Raw genomic sequence first — 21,240 nt, forward strand, 5'->3', positions numbered from 1 at the left:
CACTTGTGGTGGGCCCTGATTTCTCAGCAGTCTCCACTTTGATCAGGCGCTAGGTGGGCTCTTGGGCAGGGAAGGCTGGCCGGGCTGGCCGATGGGTCCTGCCTCAGGAGCAGCTGGTGGTGAGGACGGCTTGAAGGGCTCAGTGTCTCGTGTCTTCACTGAGATCGGAAGATGGAGGTCTTGGGCACACACCCTGTGGGGAAGGTCCCTACCCTGTAGATTCTTATCCAAATACACATCTCTGACGGGGAGTCCCTTCCGGAAAACAGGCCTGTCAGGGCCTCACCTGCCTTCCGCACAGGCAGGCCTGGCCCTTGCTTACCTCTGCCCTCAACCGGGGCTGCAGAGGCCCGGTGAGCTCAGTGTCCTGCTCCCTCTGAGCTGACGGTCTTTTCTGGCAAATCTGGACAGCCTCCCGGGAAGGTGGAGGAGGTGAGACGAGCCCCTGAAGTCCAGCAAATCCCCTCCTCCCAAAGCAAAGCCCAGCATCACTGCAGCCTCAACCCTGAAAAGAGAAGCGACAAAGCCAGGTGCTTTACTGTCTGCAAAGCGCTTTCAGCTTCCTTTTCTCGCTGACGTCCTGGCCACCCTCCACCTGAAGACAGTGATGCTGAGAGCTTCTGCTCTGGGAGGGGGAGGCGCAGTGCGTGTCGGACCAACGGAGGGCTGGGTGGGTCCAGAGACCCAGGTTCTGGAGCTGCCAGAGGCTCAGGGCATGGCCCAGGCCTGCCTTCGCCTCCCTACACCTGTAACTGACACACGGGGGCGTTGGTGGAGGGATTATTTCAGACCCTGTACCCCTGGAGCCTCCCTGTGAGCCTCTAGACCATGCGCCTGAAAGGCTGGGGGATAATGCTGGGGGTTCTGTTGGCAGCTGGTCTGAACTCCAGAGACAGCGGACAGAGAAGGAACCATATTCTCCCCAAGTCAGGACAGGATGCTGCCCAGTCAGCCTGGGTTAGCCCATCACCAGGACCAATTTTCAACATCTTTATCGCCCTGAAAAGAAACCCTTTAGCAGACACCTGCCCATTTCACTCCAACACAACTTCCAGCCCTAGGAAACCACGAATCTACCAAGAAAATAAAATGCTTTTACATTGGAGGTTAGATCTTTGCAGATCCTAAACCTGTCTTAACAGTGTAGATACGAATGTATGCTGACTTTCTCTTTTTCTTTCTCCTTTTTTTACTGCCATGCCGCACGGCTTGTGGGATCTTAGTTCCCTGACCAGGGGTTGAACCTGGGCCCTCGGCAGTGAGAGTGCAGAGTCCTAACCACTGGACCACCAGGGAGTTCCCTGTGCTGACATTGACATTTCCCTTCTTTCTTTCTTTTTTTTCTTTGACATTTCCTTTCACTGGAAAAGCCCTAAGACCCCCACCCCCTGCCCCGAGTCAATATTCCATCTTGACGCTCTCCCTTTAAAGTATACAAAGTATTTTTTATTTCAACTACTTTTTTATGGAAATCTTTCTAAGATATTGTGAGAATTGCCCCAACAGCCATTCTCTTCCTGTTCCTTAACAACAGGATCCCAAATTTATTTGGAGCTGCAAAGATATCATTTAAGGACTGCTCCCTTATTGGAAGGTGTAGCTATATAACAAAGCTCTGGCCAGTGAGATGTGAGCAGAAGTGTTGTGTGGCACTTACTTTCTCTTTAGAAAGGAGGGAGATGGCTCTTTTCCTTTTTTTCATCCTTCTGCCTAGAAAAAGTATGTAAGTGTTGGAGCTTTTGCAGCCATTCTGGGCCATGAGGGGACTTTGAGACTAAAGATGATGCAAGGAGGAAAAACACAAAAATAGAAGACCAAGTCCCAGTCACCTGGACAATTTTAATCCCAGACTTCCTGTCTTTGGGCTATTTCCTGTCTCTGGGTTTCTCAACTTTGTTGAGTTATAATTTACATAAAATAAATTGCACTCATTTTAAGTGTACAGTTCAGTGAGGTTTGATGTATGTATATACCCATGCAACCACCATCCCAATCAAGATATAGAATATCCCGTTACCCCCAAAAGTTTCCTTGTACCTTTTTGTAGTCAATCCCCACCCCCTTCCTCCATATACCTACTCTATCTCCTTTCTCTCCTATAGATTAGTTTTGCCCTGGTCTACTTTTATATGAGAAAAAACTAAATGTTTACTTTGTTGAAGCCAGTATTTCTTGGGGTTTTATTATTTGCAGCTGATTCTAATGCAGAATTGAATATAGATATATTACACAGTCTCAAATAGAGGCTCCTAAACACATCGTATGTAACATGTTTTTGATAACTTCAGACCATTGTTAGATATCCTGTGTCTTTGATTGTTCCCTGGGAAACAGATTTGGAGGTGAGATTTTCAGGCAGGAGTTTTATTAGGGAGTGCCCTTGGGGACACACCTCTGCAGTAAGTAAGAGACACAGAATAAGGCAGCTACAACAGAGCCTCAGCCATCCTCACAGGGAGCTCTGAGGCTGGGTAGACCTTCAGAGACATCCTGAGCTGGGTCCCCAAGCTAACAGTTACTGGATGTGGGCTGTCCCTGGGGAGCGGTGAACCTTAGGCCAGGCAGCTCTTCTCACTCAAGGCAGTTCCCAGGGAAGGATGAGCCGAGAGCCATTAGTAGCCAACACTCCCAGCAGCTGAGGTGTGCATGCCTTGGGTCCGATGGGGAGTCTGGGAGGTGCATCACAGCAGCTATGATACCTCGAGTTCTGGATGGTATCCTCAGGGCAACTCAGGGGCGTGGGAGCAGCTTGCACTTGCCTGGCAAGATCTTACGTCCCTCTTGGGGCAGATGCCTGGCTTTGTGGGCCCTGAAGCTCTCAGAACAGCAGAGGCCTGAACTTGGGGGCAGGGCCATGAGTTGTCAAAGAAGCTGTCTGCTCTGCTTCTGCTGGACCTTCCGTGCGCTTCTCCTCCTGGATTCCTTCTGGACAGTCCCTCCTACACCCCCTCACCAGGGAGGCTGTGGCATCAGATGCCTTCTCTCACTGTCTCTTAAACCCGGTCCCCCTGCATTGGGATCGCAGAGTCTTAACCACTGGACCACCAGGGAAATCCCTTGATCATCTTTTCCTGGTGTGTGCTTATTGGCCCTGCATATATCTTCCTTGGAGAAATGTCCATTCAAGTCCTTTTCCATTTTTAAATTGGGTTGTCTTTTTTTTTTTTTTTTTTTTTTTTTGCGTTACGCGGGCCTCTCACTGCTGTGGCCTCTCCCGTTGCGGAGCACAGGCTCCGGACACGCAGGCTCAGCAGCCATGGCTCACGGGCCCAGCCGCTCCGCGGCATGTGGTATCTTCCTGGACCGGGGCATGATCCTGTGTCCCCTGCATCGGCAGGCGGACTCTCAACCACTGTGCCACCAGGGAAGCCCTAAATTGGGTTGTCTTTTTATTGTTGGGTTGTAAGTGTTCTTTATATATCCTAAATAAAAGTTCCTTAGATATTTAATTTGCAAATATCTTGTTCCATTTTGTGGGTTGTCTTTTCATGTTATTGAGAGTGTCCTTTGAAGCACAAAAGTTTTATTTATTTATTTGGTTGGTTGGTTGCGCCGGGTCTTAGTTGTGGCAGGTGGGCTCCTTAGTTGCGGCTCGCCAGTGAAGCACAAAAGTTTTTAATTTTGATGTCTAACTTGTCAGTTTTTTCTTTGGTTGCCTGTGTTTTGGGGTCATAGCTAAGAAACCATTGCCTGATCCACAGTCAAAAAGAGCTATGCTTACGTGTCCTTCTAAGAGTTTTATAGTTTTAGCTCTTACATTTAGGTCTTTGATCCATTCTGAGTTAAATTTTTGTAAATGGTGTGAGGTAGGGGCCCAACTTCATTCTTTTTCAAGTGACTATCTAGTTGCTCCAGTACCATTTGTCGAAAAGACTATTAAGCACTTGAATCGCATCTAATCTGAACTGAGATGTGCTGTAAGTACAGAACACACGCTGAATTTCAAAGACTTAGTATGAAATAAAAAGAATGCAAAATATCTCATTCATATTTTTTAGATTGATTACATGTTGAAGTAATAGTTTTTATAGATTGGATTAAATAAAATGTATCATTAAAATTAATTTCACCTGTGTGGTTTTACTTTTAAAGTTGTGCCTGCATATGTGGGTTGTGCTCTCTTTCTGCTGGAATTTGGACACTGTTGGCTGAAGAAGGCACAGGACTGCAGGCTGTTCCTTGCACCCCACAGTAGTTGTGGAACCGTTGCAGGCACACATCTATTGTCCTGCTCAGGGCATGTACCAATTTCTCAGGCACCAGGAGCTCTATTTCCCAGAAAAGAAGCCATCAGGAGCAGAGCTGGAAAGGCAAGCACAGGCTCCGGACACGCAGGCCCAGCGGCCATGGCTCACGGGCCCAGCCACTCCACGGCATGTGGGATCTTCCTGGACCGGGGCACGAACCCGTGTCCCCTGCATCGGCAGGTGGACTCTCAACCACTGCGCCACCAGGGAAGCCCCAGCTAGCCTTTGGTGTGATGATGTTGTTGATGCTGATGAAGGTAACGTACTGATCATTTATTGAGTTTCTCTCGTATCAGAGGTCCTTGTACACACATTTGCCTGTCTTAGTGCAGGGGAGACATTAATATCCACATTTTACAAATTAGGAAATCAGAAACTTGGTTTATCTTGACCCCCCGGAGCTTGCAAGGATGAAGGGGAAAGGGGGATCCATCAGAACGGGTCCCTGAGTCACATTCCCTGGGTGACCCACGGACCACAGCATCTTCTTTGGGGGCCGCCACAAACACTGGTAGACCTCAGGGATAAGCAAGATGGTCTAATGGTTCAACTTCCCCACCTCTGATCATCCGCTGACCAGAGGCAGATCCAGTGATTCTTACTGCCGGTGCCACCAGCGAGTTCTCTGCTTGTTTCCTTTGCCTTGAGCTTCTGGGGTCAGGAGAAGGGTGGGCAGCCAGAGGGGCCGCCATCACCCGCTCTATTCCTGGCAGCCACACTGTAATTACAAACGAAACAGTGAAAGAATAAAAAGAGGACCTGGAAACAAGCGGGCCTCCACCTTCTCAAACATTCCGGGGCAGGGGTTTGTGACCTAGAACTTCATTTATTTGAAAGGACCTCCCTAGTAAGATACACACTCAAGTTCAGCAAAGTAGTACAGATAGTTTTCTTAAATAGTATTTTTTTCTGATGCCTGTGTGGGCCCAGCACAGTGACACTGAGTCTGGCTTTAAACCTGGCTGTCACTGATTCTAATATGCAACCTTCCACACCTCATTTGTCCAAGCAGAAGTGTCCTCATCTGTAAAATGGGGGGGAACTAATCTCAAGAATGTTAGATGTGGTATATGTAAAAGTGCTTCAAAAACAACATCATACCCCAGACATAGAAAACAAACTGATGGTTACCAAAGGGGAAAGGGGGTGGGGAGGGATAGATTAGGAGTTTGGGATTAACATATACACACTACTATACATAAAATAGATAAGCAACAAAGACCTACTGTGTAGCACAGGGAACTATACTCAATATTTTGTAATAACCTATAAGGAAAAAGAATCTGAAAAAGAATATATACATATCTATATCTATATCTATATATATATATATACATATATATATATATACATATAGATATGTATATATATATATATAACAATCACTTTGCTGTACACCTGAAACATTGTAAATCAACTATACTCCAATAAATTAAATACATAAAAAAGAAGGCACACTCTAAAACAAAATTTGTACATAAAAAATCAAATAGATGAAACTATTTAATATCTGACTCATGCAGAAGGTGAATGGTAATCTTCATCTCCAAGGAGATTTTAGAAATGATAACAAAAAGGCAAGTATTTTGTAATAACCTAAGGGAAAAGAATCTGAAAAAGAATATGTATATATATATCTGAATCACTATCCTGTGCACCTGAAACACAGCATTGTAAATCAGCTACACTTCAAATTTAAAAAAAAAATCATAAAAGTCAGATATTATTAAGAATAATCAGAGTCATTCCTGCCTTTAAGTTTTCACAGCTATCTTGGACACTCAGCCTCCAGACTATGAGACAATAACTATCTGTAGTTTAAGCCACCCAGTTTGTGGTACTTTGTTACCGAAGCCCCAGGAAACTAATGTAACACGCTACTCTGAATTCGCTTGCTTTCTTGCTCTAGTGATAAAATCCACATGTGCTTATTGAGTGACCACTGCATGCTCTCCACGAAGCTTCATAAGGGGTATTGAAGGAGCTGCAGACACAGAAAGGAAGATTCTCGGTTGTATCTCACCTGAGGGAGAACATGCCTTCCTTAGAAGTTCAGAGAAGGGAGAAGTACATCTGAGCTGAGGGATGGGGGGCCAGGTGGGAGCTGAACTGAGCCTCAAGGGATTGGTAGGTGCCAGATTGGTGGGGAGAAAAGGGGAAGCCATGCTGGGGGAGAGGAGAGCCTGGGCAAAGGCGGGGAGGTCCAGGAACGTGCCCATCTGCCTCTGCGCTTTCCCAGGGCTTTCTCATCCTCCAGCCTGCTTCTCCCCTGTGTCTATGTCTCCCCTCCTCATCTTTCCAGGCCCAGCAAGAATGTCACCTGCTCTGTGAGCCTCTTCTGAGTGGGTTTTGTGTGTCGTCATAGGTGGTCACAGCTCAGACCTTGATGACAGTGATTCCCATGCTCTGGTGGACATCTGTGGCCCTGTAACTGAGCTTCAAATTGTGTTCCGATTTTGTAGCAGAGACTTTGCAATGAGCTCACTAAAGTGACTGTTTTCTTCTGGGCACACAGGAGACTGTAATTCCCAGACCCCGTGCATTCAGGTGGGACCAGGTGGTTAATTCCAATCAGTGAATGAGGTGGATGTACTGTGTGCCTCCTCCAGGGCTGGCTCCTAAGGACCCCCGAGACCCCCGGCTGGTGCTCTCTCTTCTCTTATTGCTGGCTGGTAGCCGAGGGGCCAGTGGAGGCCTCAGAAGCCCTGAAGGAGGGTGGTGGACTCTCTAGATGGAAGGGCTAGGGTTCCGGAGTGCTTGCATGGACTCTTCTCCATGCCCCCCGACCTGCACTGAACCACACCCTGAGTGAGAAGTAGGGTCGTAAGTGTGACCACAGCAGAACATAACCTGCCCCCACTACCCCAGGCTGATAGGGCTGGGCATCTGAGTCAGGGCACCTCAGCTGTAACCCTACACTCTGCGTGGATATGCTACCAGAAGCCTAGGCAATGACCTTGGCCACTGGTCTCTGCTGAGAAGGAATGATGGAGCCCTTGGGTGCCAGAGCTGGGTCCCGATGACATCACCACAGCCCGGCACTGCTCCTGCTGACGGCCATTACAGCATTTAATGCTTGACACAGGGCCCTAGGAGACGAACTCCCTCCAGGTTTAGTTCTATCATTTGTCTGCAGAGAGAGGGGCCTGGGATCAGACCACATTCTCTGCCAGCTCCCAGCCAATTTCCCCCAAAGCTGCCCATCACCATTTCTCTGTGCAGCCTCCTGTGTAGTGGGAATTCACTTACTGTGCTTTTGTGGAGGAGGATTTGAGGGAGGATTTGAGTTCTCCCCTGGAGACGCTGGAAAGACAGTTTGTCTCAGCCTAATGCTAACTCCCAGCTCCGCATTTATGGCTGTTTCTGTGGTTACATTTCTTTGGGGATGTTTGGGGTGGGTGGTGATGGTAGTGGTGGGGGTGATGGTAGTGGAGGGGGTGGGGGTGATGGTAGAGGTGGGGAGGGTGGTGATGGTAGTGGTTGAGGGTGTGGACATATTTGCTCTTCTACGACCCACATTTTCTGGGGCTGCTGGCAAGGGGTCTTGGGAAGCACAGACCCTGACGTTTGTCTGCTAGCTGCTCACGCCAGTGCCATGGCAGGCAGACGGGAAAGTCTGCAGAAGACACCTGTCCACCTCCCCGAGAGCCAGGGACTCTCAGTCCCTGGGACTAAGATGGCAACCAAGCCCCTTCCTTAGCAGAGACTGAAGACCCACAGCATGTCAAGGAGGGAAGGGCCCGAAGAAGCCCGCTCCTCGTCCCGTCCATTTTATGGGCGGGGAAACCGAGGCCGAGGGAGTCCAGGGGATTTGTCAAAATGGCCTAGAGGCAGCAAAGGTAAGCAGAACTGGAACCCAGGCCTCCGTTCTCCCGGCCCCCGGCTCCTTCCCTGAACCAGGCGCGGGAATGCTTGTGGCATCTGCTCACGGGATGGGTGGTGAAGGGGATCAGAGGGGCCTGACAGGCAGCCTGGGGCAACCGAAGCCTTTTCCCCTTCTGGGCCACCTGGGCCGCACTTCCGGAAGAGGGCTCGGGGTCGGCCCCTCCCGGGTGCCGCCTCCAGGCCTCTCCCACACCCTCAGGCCAGAGGCCAAAGGTTAGCGAGGCGGAGCCAGTGCTTGGCTCCGCCCCTGCTCCGAGATCCACGCAGCGCTAAGACCGGGTCAAGGCCTCAGCTGGGCAGAGAGTGCGCTAGACAGGAGCAAGGGGCCGGCGTTGGAAGAGCGGAGGCCGGGCGCTGCAGGGCCATCAGGGGGCGTGGTTAGGGACGGGGGCGTGACCCGAGTGGGTTGACGGGCGGGGCTAAATTGGGGCGTGGTCGAGGAGGGGGCGGGTCCGCAGGAAACTTGAGCTCCCGCCCCGGCCGCGCGCCCCGCCCCCGGGCCCTGCCTTCCCGTCCCTTCCTTCCCCGGTCTGGCAGGCGGGCCGCGGCGACTGCAGACGGCGGACTGGCGGATCGGCGGACTGGCGGGCGCCTCCACTTCGCTCTCTCCCTCACTGCCGGCTTCCTTTTGTCTTTCTGGGAGGAGATGAGCGCAGGGCCGGCGCGGCGGCTGCGGGCGCACGGAGGCCCGCGCTCCTAGGCACCCTTTCCGGCCTCGGCGCGCTCGCCCCTCGTAGCGGCCCGCGCCCGCCCCAGCGCCGGTGGCTCGGAACTTGGGCTCGGGGAGCCGGCGGATCGCGCGTCCTGCGACGGAGCAGGTAGGAAAGGGGCGGGCTGCGGGGCTGCGGGGAGTACGGGCGTGTGCACCGGCGTGCGCTGCGATCGGGCTCTCTGCGTGTGTGTGTGCGTGTGTGTGTTGAGGGGTGATTGTGTTTCTCTGCGCGGTGGAGTTGTGGTGTGAGTACGGTGGTGTGTCCCTGGAATGGCGTGTCCTCGTGGGGATCCGTGTGTGCAGTTGGATGTGCACATTTGGGGCTGCGTTTGTGGAATTGTGTGTCGGGGTGCAGTTGCTGGTGGGGACCGGGGCGGGGAACGTGTCGTGTGTGAGCGGCTGTGCGTGTGGCGCGTGTGGCAGGGTGGGCGTGGGCGGTCCACCCCGAGCGCGGAGCCCGGGGTCCCGGCCGGCCGGCCCAGTGCGGACGGAGTACAGAGCCCCGGACGATAGCTGGGATCCGAGGGGGCTAGCCCGGGCTTAGGGGGCAGCCCGGGCTAGCCCTGCCCGGGGACAGGTCCGCGCGGCCCACGTGAGTCGCCTGTGTGCTCTGGCCAGGGGAGGGGGCCCTCGCGGCGGCCATCTGCTCCCTCTTCCCCAGGCGGAGGGGCGACGTACAGAGCCCTGCTGCGGAGTTAGGAGCCCTGGCATCGCCGTGACTCGCACTGCGACCTGGGCCCGACACGCCACCTTCCCGGGTCGCGGTTTTCTTATCAAATGGGGACAGTTCCTCCCTCGGGGTCTGTCGTGACGGTTAAAATGAGAACCACTAAAGATAGCTCTCGGCCCAGTGCCTGGCGCATAGTAGGTGTTAATGTTAATTGGATTAGCGTCTCTCTTTTAAAAAATCCTTTTGTTTTCTTTATCGTGGGTGGGACTCTTACACCGCCCCCCCCCCGCCACCCCGCGCGTGTTTTGTGCCTCACTCGCCGTCCTAACTTAACCATGAAGCTCCGAGATTCGAGAAAGTTTAGGCTGCCTGCTGCGCCGCCTCCCCGCCGCAGCTCCCGGGCGGCGCCGCCTCGAAGGTGCAGTAGCGCGCAGCGCGGGGCGCCGGCCCTTATCCAGCTGCGAAGGCTCCGGCGCCCGAGCGGGGGTCCCTCTCCTGGCCGAAGGCAGAGGCTGCGGAAGTCAGGAACCCTTTTGTTCAACAAGTGCCTAGTCCCCGGGGCGTGCACATCTGCGATCTGAGAGCCCCGGTGTGAAGTGGCGCTCCCCGTAGAGACGGATCTCGGGCTCCCAGGGCACCTGGCCAGGCCTGGTCACGCTGAAGGCTGCCCCCCTTTTCCTCCCCGCCAACATCGATTCCCCCTAGAGGAGCATGATTGCCGGGACGGCGAGTCCTGACTTAGGCCCTGGCATTGAACACCCTCTGGGTACTGCGCCCCCCGACCCCCACCCGCACCTCCCCCGTCAACGGCAATCCCCTCTCCCTTTGATCAGCCCTACGCAGGAGTCTGGGTCTGCATCCTCGTCCCACGCCTTAATTTTTAAATTGTTTAGTTTCAAACCTACCACTCATTGAACTGCAGTGAATGTGCACACAGCTCTGACCACGATTCTCTCTCTGGTGGAGTCCTGCCAGCAGCACCACAGAGCTTGCTCAGGCCCAGCAGGGTGAGCTGGCCAGGGCTGCTCTGCCGCTTTCTGTCACAGCCAGTGATTCCTTCCCTCCATCTCTGGTTTCTCTCTCTCAGGACCCTTCCCGGTAAGAAAAAAAAAAAACCCTTCGCCAAGGGAGCAGCTGACCTCATGGTACATGAGATGAGGTTGTTAAAATGAAGCGCTGGCATGGAGTGGGCAGGGCCTGCGTTTGGGTCTGGGTGCCTTTCCAAGTATCGGATGCTCCCGGTTGGTGTGCTCAAGGAAGCTTGTTCAGGCTTTTATGACACAGTAGCAGAAACCTCTGGTTTGTCTTCCACCAGGACCGAAGCCCTGAGATTTCAACAGTGATTGCAGGTCAGGGGAATGAATAAGCTAATTTGTTATCCTGATTTGGTGTCAGGGGCATACTTAGAACGGAACCTGCTTTTCGTGTTTCATAAAATGATTTTATATCCTAGAGGAGAGAAGGCTCTTGATCTGAATCCTATTCTCTTCCCCATAATCCAATTCAATAATAATATTAAAAAAAATCAGTCCGACTTTCTCTGCTCAGAAGACAGACCAAAAGCTGGGATTTTTTCCCCCTTAGTTAAAACCAGCCCTTTGCCTTAAAGAAACCAGTGTTTTGGCCCTAGATCTATTTCTGTTTCACTTTTGAAAGCGCCTGTAATTACCGAGCTCTTGAGGTTTTATTGGAAAATGTGCCAGAGGGAAGGGCCAGGGGCTCTGCCTGCTGCTTGCCGTGGGTCGTGGTACCATGTTCTCTCCTTGCCTGCTTCACTTGCGTTGCAATTTTTGTAAGTTGGAAAACAGATGTCAACGTGTGATAATAATTTGGGAGACCTGCCTTTGGGAATCAGATGTCTGGAAGGTCATCTTCTTGTGGAGAAACAAGAATAAGTCAAAACCCCAGAAGAACAAAGATTTGCCCCAACTCTAGCCAATGACCCATTCATTTTCAATAAGCCCTTCCAGAGAGAGACTCTAGAGAAATAAAAAGCTTGGACGAATTCCTTCAGAATTTGTCCTAATGTCCCTTTCTGGCCTCACGGCTGTGCAGAATTAGAAATACAAGCGACGGAAGGGCAAGGAGTGGACCCCCGTTGGCCCACATTCCCCAGCCTGGGCCTTGCACTCACCAAGCCCCATTTCTACTTGGAGCTGCTGTGGAGTTTCATCTGGTAAAGAGGTAGTGCTATCATCTGGGGCTGGCGCCCCCCTCTTTTCAGGGCTCTGTGTGCACAATTCCAAGGTCACCATTCACATAAAACTGGGTGAGGGACTTCCCCGGTGGTCCAGTGGTTAAGACCTCGCCTTCCAATGCAGGGGGTGCGGGTTTGATCCCTGGTCGGGGAGCTAAGATCCCGCGGTGATCCCGCCGTTTTCTAGCGGCCAGAAAACCAAAACATAAAACAGAAGCAGTATTGCAACAAATTCAATGAAGACTCTAAAAATGGTCCACATCAAAAAAAAAAAAAAAGTCTTTAAAAACAAAACAACACAAAAAATACCATAGTGAGTGTTCATCCCTCAGGGTGGTCTGAATTCCCCTTATTCCCACAGGCCTCCCCCAGACTTACTCTAAGACCTTGCCTTGCCACTTGGAAGTGGTGGAGTGCCAAGGTCTGATAATCCAGGGTATTAATAAGGAGCCCAGAGTTTATTTGGCGTCAGATAGCAAGCTTCTTGGCGGCCAAAATTTTATCTAGGTCGGGGATTGGGTTTGTATTAGAATTTAGCATCCCAGCAAGCCCTAAACCGTGCTTGTTTGTTGCAGGATAATGCTTCCAATTTATGAGTTGCCAGCCCAGACTTGATGGGGGATTATGTGTGTTTTGCTAGTTTGTCAGCCCCTGATGTCATTGTGCTTGGGGAAGGAGGGCACTTGGAGACTTAATCATGCTCTACTTTAGGACTCACCATTATCCCACAGTCTCGTTGGGTTCCTTTCGTGTTTTCATGCCCACACGCAAGTCTGCGCATGTGTGCACCTCATGTGGCTCCTGTCCTCTTCCCTTTGGGTTGAGTTTCTAATCAGGGGATGACAGAGGGTAATTGTATATGGAGATAGCAGAGCGAGCTTAGGGCCTCTCGGCGCCACTTGCTCCATGGAAAAAACACTTTCTTTCAAATCACTTTCCACCAAAAAGAAAAAAAATCCGTTGGAATCCACTGGTGTGGGTTTAATGTAACTTCAGGTAATCAATACAGTTTGACAGGTGCAACATTTCTTAGGTACTGAGCAAGGTGCAAGTCTAAAGAATTAAAAAGAAAAAAATCATCTGAAAAGCTCAGTGAATCCTTTAAAAGAGTCTTGCCTTGTCCATGTCGTTTCAAGTCGAATTGAGTTTCAGGGGCAGTGCTTCATATCTTTGCGTTCATGACACGTGACTAACTAAAGACACTTTCTGAAAGGCCTCAGGCCCCCTCCCCTGCCTGCATCAGGGCAGCAAAGATGCCTTCTTTTACCTTTTCATTTTCCTTTATAAGCCTAGTGTACCCTCCCCCTAGACCCCTGCTTGCTAATCCAGTAGCTGTGTTTTCTGGATATTAGAGTCTTAGTACAACCCAGGCTGGCAGGAAGCCAGAAGACTGGAGTAGGGGTGCTGGCATCAGCCTCACTGGCTTCATTAGACGAGAAGTCTTCTTTGAGGAGCTAGTGATGGGTTTCTGACCCTTGGTTAAGAAATACTCAGGACTGTTAAATTCTGACTCTTTGGATAAAGCAACCATGGTCCTGGACACAGGAAAAAAGCTTTTGGAGGTATGCAGGTCCCTTCTTGAAAGTCTTCCCTGATCGCCTGAATACCCTGTTGCCCTAGCCGAAGTCTTCCCTTGCTATGTGTCCCCTTCAGCAAGGGAGGTGTCCCCTTGCTCAGGCACCTGCTGTCACGTCTGTGCACTGACAGGGAGCTCTCCCACCGCCCTGGCCCCGTGCTGTGTGTGTGCTCTGTGCTACTACATGTCACAGCAGAGCCCAGAGCGCACCGCACCCTGCCCTTCCCCCATTTCCCCACCCATCTAACGGGTCAGACCTCTGCTGCGCCGGCCTCCTCCCCATACCCACACCTCTTCTGCCCAACGCCCAGCAAAGCCTCATCCCTTAGCCTGGAGCTCGGCTTCCATTTCATCCTGTCCCTTTCCACCCCCCACCCCAACCCCCTTGTTCAGTCTCTTCCTCACTAACTTCTTCTGAACACCTACTGTGGCCTTGCTTCAAGCTGGGCTCCGAAAGACGGCCACGGGCTTCATCCCTGCCCCTGAGAGCTTGGTCTTGGGGAGAACATCTAGTGAGCTGGTGGAATTGACAGGTGCTGGGAGGGCAGCTCCTGCCCCTGGCCCAGGCCTGGGGAAAAGCCTCGGGAGGAGGTGTCTGGAGGGAGGTGGGACAGTGAGGGTGAGGCCAGGCAGGTGGGCACAGTGTCTTTCTTCCCTCCCAGCCAGCTTGATCCACTAAACTCCTACTTGATCTTTAAAATTTTTTTTTTCAATTAACAGCTTTATTGAGGTGTAATTTATATACCACAGAGTGTACCCATTTAAAGTGTATTAGTAGGACTTCCCTGATGGCGCAGTGGTTGAGAATCCGCCCGCCAATGCAGGGGACACGGCTTCGAGCCCTGGTCCGGGAAGATCCCACATGCCGCGGAGCAGCTAAGCCCGTGCGCCACAACTACTGAGCCTGCGCTCTAGAGCCCGCGAGCCACGACTACTGAGCCAGTGTGCCACAACTACTGAAGCCTGTGTGCTTAGAGCCCGTGCTCTGCAACAAGAGAAGCCACTGCAATGAGAAGCCCGCGCACCGCAACGAAGAGTAGCCCCAGCTCGCCGCAACTAGAGGAAGCCCGCGCGCAGCAACGAAGACCCAAAGCAGCCAAAAAAAAAAAAAAAAAAAAGGTACTTAGATGGGACTTCCCTGGTGGCCCAGTGGTTAGGACTCCGAGCTCTCACTGCCGCCTGTGAAGGTTCTATCTCTGATGGGGAACTAAGATCCCGCATGCTGCACGGCGTGGCCAAAAAACAGAAAAGTATTATTCGATACTTTTCAGTAAACTTACAGAGTTGTGCAGCTGTCACCACAATCCAGTTTTAGAGCGTCTCCCTCGGCCCCGGAAGGCTCCCTCGTGCCCATTAGCTGTCACTCCCCGTTCCCACTCCTGGCCCCGGGCAACTACCCTCCGGCTTCCTGTTTCTAGATTTGCCTTTTCTTCCTATGGTTCCTTTTATAGATTGGGCTCAAGGGTCTCCTCCGAGAGGCCTTCCTGGAGTCTCCCAGTTAGAACTGGCTTCTCCCTCCGGCTGCTGAAGTAGCCAATGCTATCTCCCTGTGGGTCGGGGAGCTCTTTGAAGGAGCCTCAGGTCTTACTGGCCCGTCATCTGTCACCTAGCACAGCGCCGGGCACCTGGGATGCCCAGAGCATGTTGGCTGGACTAACTGAAGTTGCCTCCTTCACGTTTGTTTTGTGAACTCCTGAGTATCCAGCAAAGTGTTGGAATTTACAGTACAGGGTGTGTAATTGTGTTGTGAGGCCCTGCTACATTATCTTGTTTCAGCAGGAACATGTGAGGCAAATGGGATCAAACCCATTTTTTAAAATGAAAACGTGGAGGATGCCCAGGGCAAAATAAGTAGCCCGAAGCCATTGGTAGATAGTAGAAGCAGCAAGAATTAAACCTTCTCTTCCAGGACTATTAGGTAGTAAGGAGATGCCCTTCTGTGGCTTTTCCTGTCATCACCTCCCAGGCAATGTAAATTCCTTCGAGGGCGTGAGTGGTACAGGGTGCAGCTTCCTTTGCCCCAGTACTTGACCGGGTAGGAGTGACTCAGTTTAAGTGTGTGGACGTACAGAGAAGTTTCTTGGTCAATAGATGTGGAGGAAGGCCCTGGGGGAGGGAGGGGGCTCAGGCGCCTCCATACATTGTGCGTTTCAGAAGTCTATTCCTGTGTCCTTTTTAAAAAAATTAATTGATTTTATTTATTTTTGGCTGTGTTGGGTCTCCGTTGCTGCGCGCAGGTTTTCTCTAGTTGTGGCGAGCGGGGGCTACTCTTGGCGCGGTGCGCGGGCTTGTCATCGCAGTGGCTTCTCTTGTTTCGGAGCACAGGCACTAGGCCACGCAGGCTCAGTAGTTGTGGCGCTCGGGCTTAGTTGCTCCGCGGCATGTGGGATCTTCCCAGACCAGGGCTCGAACCCGTGCCCCCTGCACTGGCAGACGGATTCCTAACCCCTGCGCCACCAGGGAAGTCCCCTCTTGTGTCAGTTTTGTTCTTTGAGGGAAGTAGCAGGGCAGGAGATCCCATTTTACAAATGTGCAGCCTGAGACACAGCAATTGTACACCCAGTGTATATAGATGGATCTGGGTCTGGTGTGTAGACCACCAGGTCACAAATGGTCTCTACCACTCACTGGTGCAGAGAACTTTCACCGTGGACACTGAGAGTGTCTTGTTTCTTCCTGAAGGATTGGGGTTGTTAGACCCTGTTTTTCAGAATATCCCAGGGGAAAGACCAGGGATGGGGTCAGGCAGACCGGGGTTCCAGTCAGTCTCTGCTCTGTTGTTTATTGGCTGAGTGACCCTTTCTGAGTTTGCTCATGTGAGAAAAGGGGTTCTGGGCCCCCATCAGACAATCTCATGAAACCTGGATGTAGAGGACCCAGTTGAGTCTGGCTGGTCACATGTCTGCGGAAATGGAGGCTGCTGCAGGGCTTCCTCAGCAATAAATGTTTCTTTTCAAATTCAGGATTATTAGGCATATTTTGACCAGACTGTAGCCGCAAGGCACATGACATGAGAGTCTGTGAATGTGTGTGTGCCAAGGGTCCTGGAAGGGAGCCGGGAGGGTCATGCTTTGGAGTTTGCGGAGCTGCCTTGTTGGATTGTCCCAGCTCGCATCTCCTGCAAAGCGTCGCTCAGGGTCCCTGATGCAGCCACAGTGACCCTGAACTTGGGGCGGGGGGGCGACACATAGAGAGAGACCTGTGGGTTATTCCTCAGACATTAGGAGGCGCAGACCCCCTAATCCCCTCCCGCCTTGGGCACTTGGGAAGCGTTTATTAGTTGGGATGCGGGGGTGCCCATGGGCTGAAGGGGGACCCCTAGCAACACTGTCAGAGTTATGGTTCTGAGCGGCCGTGTGTGGGGGTCACAGTGCTGTTTTCCCTCCAGCAGCAAAACGCTCAGGTCTCTGCTTCCTTCCTGTGCATTTAACAGACGTGTCCAGAAAACAGCACGGACGACAGCTCCCCCCTTCCCTGTCACTCCCATCCTTTCCCTCTGCTGCGCTGTAATCCACTTTTGGAGGGAAGTGAGAGCCTCTCCAAGTCAATCACCTGGGTTTAAAGACCGTCGTTTCCAATGTCGTGCCATTTTCTGTATTTACGGGCGTGGCTGAGTGAGCCGGTGGGGGGTCCCCTGGGGGGCAGGACTGCTGGCGGCTTGCCCCATCTCTCGCTCTCAGCTCTCCCCGGAGCGTGCGGCGGCGGCGGCGGCGGCGGCGGCGGCGGCAGGGATGCGGCTTTATTAAAAATCCCTCAGTCGTGCGGTGCCAGGGCCACGCTTTGTGACGCAGCCTGGACGGCCTGGCTCAGCTTCCAGGGGTGGGAGCCCGGCCGTGCTGTTTCTCCTTCCTGGTGAGTAAAGGTAGGAACAGGCCTTGGACAGACGCTAAGCCCCGGCTCTCCTTCATGCCAGAACTTCGACATTCTTATTCTCTGGGGATGGCTTTTTTCTCTTCTTTCTCTCTAAAGACAGGATAAAGGATTGCTGCTTTTATTAGCCTGCGTTCCTGGTGATGTGCTTTTACCTCACCTAAAGACAACACGGCCTGGCTGCTTGTTCTCAGAGCTAGCTGTAAAGTGAAAGCTTGTGCATTTGGGAATTCTTTTCAACGTTGTTGGTGGGGGTGGGGCAGGGGAGGTGTAGCGCAGGTAAGGGACTCCAGGTCCTCGGGGCCAGGGACCCTCAAGCAGTGTAAAGGTCTCACTGCGTTCCTTCCACTGTAAGTCCTTCCGCCTGGGTGTTGTCCGGGGCCAGCTGCTGGCTTTCCAATACAGCCACATCATCGCCCATCACTGGTTCCATCATCACCATCACCACCGTCATCACCATCACCATCACCAGCATCGCTATAACCGTCATCATGATCACCGTCATCATCATTCAGTCTCAGCATTGCTTCCCAAACTTTGGCTACTGCATCCCATAGCCCATTTCTGCCGAATTGGCTGTTCTTTGGGGGGACGCCCCCTAGTGTTAGGGGGGTAATGAGGGGTGTTACGACAGGATAGCGGTAGGCACAGAGGACCCGAATGGGTGGATGATGGAATGTTACTCTGCAAGTGGCCTCATGAGCATAACTAATCTGTAAGATTCTTGGAAAAATCTCACCTGCGATGATTAACTTTAAGTGTCAGATTAAATTTTATTTTTTAATTTTATGTGACAGGGCTAAGGGATGCCCAGGTAGCTGGTAAACCATTATGTATGGGATGTATAGGTATGTCTGTGAGGGTGTCTCTGAAGGAAATTAGCATTTGGTTCAGTAGACAGAGTAAAGAAGATTGCCCTCACCATTGTGGATGGGTGTCATCTAATCCACTGAGGGCCTGAGTAGAACAGAAAGGCAGAGGAAGGAGAAGTTGGCTCTTTCTCTTGAGCTAGGACATGTATCTTCTCCTGTCCTTGGACTTCAGTGTTCCTGGTTCTTGGGCCTTTGGATGTGAACTGGGACTTACCCCGCTGGCTTTCTTGGTTCTCCAGCTTGTACATGGCAGATTGTAGGACTTCTTGGCCTCAAATTGAGCCAATTTCTGTAATAAATCTATCTGTATATGTATAAACAGTAGTCCCCCCTTATCGATGGTTTCACTTTCCAAGGTTTCAATTACCTGTGCTCAACTGTGGTCCAAAAATGTTACATGGAAAATTCTAGAAATAATTCCTAAGTTTAAAATTTTGTGATGGGAGAACAGTATGGAGTTCCTAAAAAAACTGAAAATAGAACTACCATACGACCCAGCAATCCCACTACTGGGCATATACCCTGAGAAAACCATAATTCAAAAAGAGGCATGTACCACAATGTTCATTGCAGCTCTATTTACAACAGCCAGGACATGGAAGCAACCCAAGTGTCCATTGACAGATGAATGGATAAAGAAGATGTGGCACATATATACAGTGGAGTATTACTCAGCCATAAAAAGAAATGAAATTGAGTTATTTGTAGTGAGATGGATGGACCTAGAGACTGTCATACAGAGTGAAGTAAGTCAGCAAGAGAAAAACAAATACCATATGCTAACCCATATATATGGAATCTTAAAAAAAAAAAAGTTCTGAAGAACCTAGGGGCAGGACAAGAATAAAGACGCAGACATAGAGAATGGACTTGAGGACGCGGGGAGGGGGAAGGGTAAGCTGGGACGAAGTGAGAGAGTGGCATGGACATATATACACTACCAAATGTAAAATAGATAGCTAGTGGGAAGCAGCCGCATAGCACAGGGAGATCAGCTCGGTGCTTTGTGACCACCTAGAGGGGTGGGATAGGGAGGGTGGGAGGAAGATGCAAGATGGCGGGGATATGGGGAGATATGTATATGTATAGCTGATTCGCTTTGTTATACAGCAGCAACTAACACACCACTGTAAAGCAATGATACTCCAATAAAGATATTAAAAAAAGAAAAAAATAAAATTTTGTGATGTTCTGAGTAGCATAATGAAATATCACACTGTCCCACTTCATCCCCCTGGGATCCCCAACCATCAACATCATCTGCTCCTGACATCCAACCATCAACATCTTGATGGCTCAAGTGATCCAGGATCCCCAAAGCAGATGATCCTCCTTCTGACGTATCATCAGGTCAGTAGAAGCCTAACAAAACATCGCAATGCGTACGTCATTCACCTCACTTTATCTCATCATGTAGGCATTTCATCATCTTATGTCATCACAAGAAGGATGCGAATGGTACAGTATGCTATTTTGAGAGAGAGACCATATTCACATAACTTTTATTACAGTAAGTTGTTCTATTTTATTATTGTTGTTAATCTCTTACTGTGCCTAATTTATAGTTTAAACTTTATCATAGGTATGTATGTACAGGAAAAAAAAATAGCAATATGGATTTCAGTACTGTCTGTGGTTTTAGGCATCCACTGAGGGTCTTGGAACATATCCCCCTCGGATAAGGGGGGACTACTGTATGTGTGTGTGTGTATGTATATATGTGTGTGTGTGTGTGTGTGTGTGTGTGTGTGTGTGTGTGCATAAGATATATGCATATCCTGAATTTGCATAGGTCTGTTTATCTGGAGAACCCTGGCTAATTTACCACCCATTCATTCAGGCCCAGGGGGGAGCCACTGTCACCTTTGTCCCCCCAGGGAGGACAGATTGGGCTCCTGGCCGCATTCTCCAGGCCCTTTGCTGATGCGCCTCTCTAGGGCCTGCCCTAGCAGGTTGGGGACTGAGCTTCTCTGCCTCTCCCAGGGCAGTGGGCCTCTTTGCATACGGGGCCCCGGTGGATTTCTCCTCCATGGCCCCGCATTCCTGGCACTGAGCCTGGGACTCAGTGGATGTCCAGATGTGTGGCCAAACCACCATCGTCTTCTCTCAACTGTAGGATGGTGAGTGAATTGAATTATTTAAAACTTAGCACCTCAGCTAAGGGGCTTGCTTTGCAGGCCTGAATGTGCGACTGTGCGGTTCAGTGCACTAATGCTGTTTCCTGTGCTGTCGCTGGTGGTGAGTGTTTTACGCGCTCATGAAAACTGCAGGACAGTGGCCTGGAAAGCATCACGACCTTATGGGCTGGTGGAGTGACTGCCCTCCTGTTACGAATGTCTGGTTTTACTTGGCATGGGCACTTTTCCTCCCCAGATCTCAGTTTCCTCATTTGTCAAATGCAGCTCAGGGCTAGATAACCTGTAAATTTTCTGTCAGCTCTATAAGCCAGGAAAAATGCTTAAAATTGTAAACTTGAGGGGCTTCCCTCGCGGTCCAGTGGTTAAGACTCCTTGCCTCCACTGCAAGGCGTGCAGGTTTGATCCCTGGTTGGGGAACTAAGATCCCACATGCCGCGCGGAGTGGCCAAAAAAAAAAAAAAAAAAAAAAGTAAATTTGAGTTGTAGGGCACATCCAACATAAAGTATAGAGAGAATTTTATAGCTAAACTGACTGCAACAAAAAAATGAACCTCTTACGAAACACAGATGCAACTGCCATCTGAAGAGCTGGCATCACAATTCAGAAGAGAGTGATAATACAGAGGAACAGATTTGTGGAGCACAGACTAGAAGGAAGTGGTAAGGCAGAGGGCACTGAACTTAGGGGGATGACCTCTGTGTGCTTCATCCACCCATCCGTCCATTCAGTGCCTTCTTATAACTTCCTGTGCCAGGGATGGTGCTATGTCTTAAGGAAGCTGAGATTAAGAAGACAGGGACTCCTGGTACCAAGGAAGAGTGTGATTTCATTGGGGTATTCACTGTGGGAGCACGTTAGCAGGTTGGCAGTTGAGCTGAGATCTTACGCTGTAGATCCGAGAGCCTTACTTAGAAGCTGTTTACGATTCCTTTTTTAAAAAAAAATGTTTATTTATTTATTTCTTTGGTGGCACTGGGTCTTAGTTGTGGCAGGCGGGATCCTTAGTTGCGGCTCACCGGCTCATTAGTTACAGCACGTGGGCTCCTTAGTTGCGGCTCGCCAGCTCCTTAGT

At 50.9% G+C, this 21,240-nt stretch overlaps 1 protein-coding gene and 1 non-coding gene across 3 annotated transcripts in view; one reads left to right on the top strand and one right to left on the bottom strand.

Annotated features, from left to right (window-relative positions):
• Positions 1-1,223: 1,223 nt before the first annotated feature.
• On the bottom strand, positions 1,224-1,296 carry TRNAE-CUC (transfer RNA glutamic acid (anticodon CUC)). The gene has a single exon. It is a non-coding gene; the product is annotated as a tRNA-Glu (tRNA).
• Positions 1,297-8,635: 7,339 nt separating this feature from the next.
• The window catches only part of HPCAL1 (hippocalcin like 1), a 114,584-nt gene continuing 101,979 nt past the window's right edge, over positions 8,636-21,240 (top strand). For both annotated transcript variants that reach the window (XM_060117649.1, XM_060117650.1), the window contains exon 1: positions 8,636-8,950. The gene's annotated coding sequence lies outside the window, so the exon portion shown is untranslated. The remainder of the gene's footprint in view (positions 8,951-21,240) is intronic.

This window comes from Mesoplodon densirostris, chromosome 14, assembly GCF_025265405.1.
Source record: "Mesoplodon densirostris isolate mMesDen1 chromosome 14, mMesDen1 primary haplotype, whole genome shotgun sequence".
In the NCBI taxonomy this organism is placed as follows: Eukaryota; Metazoa; Chordata; class Mammalia; order Artiodactyla; family Ziphiidae; genus Mesoplodon; species Mesoplodon densirostris.